Consider the following 2,661-nt stretch of genomic DNA (forward strand, 5'->3'; position numbering starts at 1 on the left):
ACAAGGGGGATGTTAGTTTTGTCTCCTGATTTGTAACTGGCTACAATGGTTTAATCAAAAAGTCTTTGCTATATATTGCTAAAGGCTATGCTTTTTGCCACAAGTAGCACAATTTCCTGTTGGTCACTGAATCAAAAAAAGTGATTTCATGTAGTAGGCATTAAATGAAAAATTAGATTTGGGCTCATAGTTCTATTATGGTCAGTACCTTTTGTCTTTTTCTTCTTTCTTTCCTTTCCTTCCTTTCTTCCTCCTTCCCTTCTCTATGTATCCATTTCTTCTCATCTCCCTTTTCCTCTCCCTTTCCCCTCCCCTCTCCTCTTCCCTTGCTCCACTTGTGCAATGTCTTTTTTTTGTACTGAATGTTGGGATTTCGATAATTGTAAACAATACAAAACTCTAGGCTTCTGCCTCCTACTGCAGGGGTACTTTGGGACAAGGATGTGAATGGGACATGGGGTCCCCAGTATAGGAACATAGCTTAGGAATGTAGGCTCCCAAGTGGTAGAACTTTTTTTGACTGGTAATGAAGATTCATGGCTTTCCACTTTACTCTTTGGAGGCCAGGTAGACCATGAAGTCTGCTACGAGGTTGTGGTAACCATACTCATTGTCATACCAAGAAATGAGCTTGACAAAATGGTCATTGAGGGCAATACCAGCACCAGAATCACAGGTAGAAGAGTGTGTGTTGCTATTAAAGTCACAGGATACAACCTGGTCCTCTGTGTAGCCCAGGATGCTCTTCAAGGGTCCCTCTGATGCCTACTTCACCACTTTCTTGATATGATCATATTTGGCAGGTTTCTCCAGGGGACTGGTCAGATCCACAACAGATATATTGAGAGTATGAATGCAGAAGGCCATGCCTGTGAGCTTCCAATTCAGCTCAGGCATGACCTTGCCTACAACCTTAGCATCACCAGTGGAAGCAAGAATGATGTTTTGAGCAGCACCATGCCCATCATGCCACAACTTACCAGAAGGATCATCTACTGTCTTCTGGGTAGTAGTAATGGCATGGACTGTAGTCATGAGTCCTTCCACAATGCCAGAGTTGTCATGAATGATCTTGGTGAAAGGTGCCAAACAGTTGATAGTGAAGAAAGCATTACTGACAGTCTTAAGGGAATTATCATATTTCTCGTGGTTCACTCCCAACATCAAAAGAAGGGGCAGAGGTAATGACCCTCTTGACTCCAGCCTTCAAATGAACCCCACCTTTTTCTGTGGTGGTAAATACTCGAGTGGACTCTACAACATACTCAGCTCCAACATCTCCCCATTTGATATTTGTTGGATCCTGCTCCTGGAAGATGGTAATGGCTTTTCCGTTGATCACCAGCTTCCCATTCTCAGCCTTGACAGTGCTCTTGAACTTCCCATCGGTGGAGTCATATTGAAATATGTAAACCATGTAGTTAAGGCCAATGAAGGGGTCATTGATGGCCAAAATGTCTACTCCATCTGAAGTGAATAGAGCCCTGGTCGCCAGGGGCCCAATATGACCAAATCTGTTGACTGTGACCTTCACCATCTTGTCTCAGGGATGCAACTGAAGCAGCAGATCCTGACACCAAGCTTGGGAGAAAAGCCAAAGCCATTTGTGCAAGTTCTACTCTGACAATAAAGGCTTTTATAATTAGTGATTGGACTCATTCCAGGTCTTCTTTTTGACCTGGAGGGTGGGGTGGGAGTGGGGGTGGGGTTTGGCTCAAGGGTATTTTTGTTAACAATACTTACCCCATTGATCTCTGGAGATTTAAGGAGATTTAATACATCACACCCTGTTATAACAATTAGTAAAGTTTTGGCGTAAGACAGTATGATGGCCCCTCGGTATATGTGGTCCCCTTTGCTTCTATATGAATCTATATCAAAGAAAAAATTAAGATCATAATCATAATAACTTACCTCCCCTAGTTAAGAAAATTTCTAGTATTAAGGCAAAGGTTTTCCTCTCTGAAATAATTTAAATTTATGTTTATCTTTAGATTTCCTCTTGCCACTTAATATTTGAGGCAAAAAATAGGTTTACCAACAATGTTTAGGTAAAATAATTTAGAATATATTACCGTTGCTATTACTACATAGTCACAGGGAGGGAAAGTCAAAGAAAAAGTAAATCCTTTTATTTTACCCTCATTCCAGGTGAATACACTAATACACACACAAATATACATATGTGTGTGTGTGTGTGTGTGTGTATTCACCTCAGTAGAGATGAATATAGATGAAAGCTTATAGTCTTCCTCAATTTCTTCCTTCTCTACCAAAACTTAGCCCTCCTCTTGGGTTCTCCTTTTAATCTGTCTTTTCAGTTTCAATTTTTACTTGTCTGTTGTCTTTACGCTCCTGATTTTTTTTTTTTTGTTTTTTTGCATCAGCTCATAACACTCTATATGGGATTGGAGAGCCTGACCACAATTCCTGCCTCTGTTCAGCTCTTGAAGTTGCCACCCCTTAATACTAGTCATTCTTTCTCAGGTGATATATGTTCAGTTAAGAATCCCTGAACATTACTGCTGTCTGCCTTCTGCATTCTGAAACGGTAAAGAATCTTAAGAATCACAGATTTCTCTCAGGGCTGAGAGATAGTATTTGTCTGTCGGAAACTAAAAATTCTAGGATGAAAGTCAGTTCTTTGACTCTTATTATGTT

General features: G+C 40.6%; 1 pseudogene; it reads right to left on the bottom strand.

The window, feature by feature from the left end:
* Nucleotides 1-549: 549 nt before the first annotated feature.
* Nucleotides 550-1,537, bottom strand: LOC140523957 (glyceraldehyde-3-phosphate dehydrogenase pseudogene; annotated as a pseudogene).
* Nucleotides 1,538-2,661: the final 1,124 nt, after the last annotated feature.

This window comes from Notamacropus eugenii, chromosome 1 (assembly GCF_028372415.1).
Source record: "Notamacropus eugenii isolate mMacEug1 chromosome 1, mMacEug1.pri_v2, whole genome shotgun sequence".
Taxonomy (NCBI): domain Eukaryota; kingdom Metazoa; phylum Chordata; class Mammalia; order Diprotodontia; family Macropodidae; genus Notamacropus; species Notamacropus eugenii.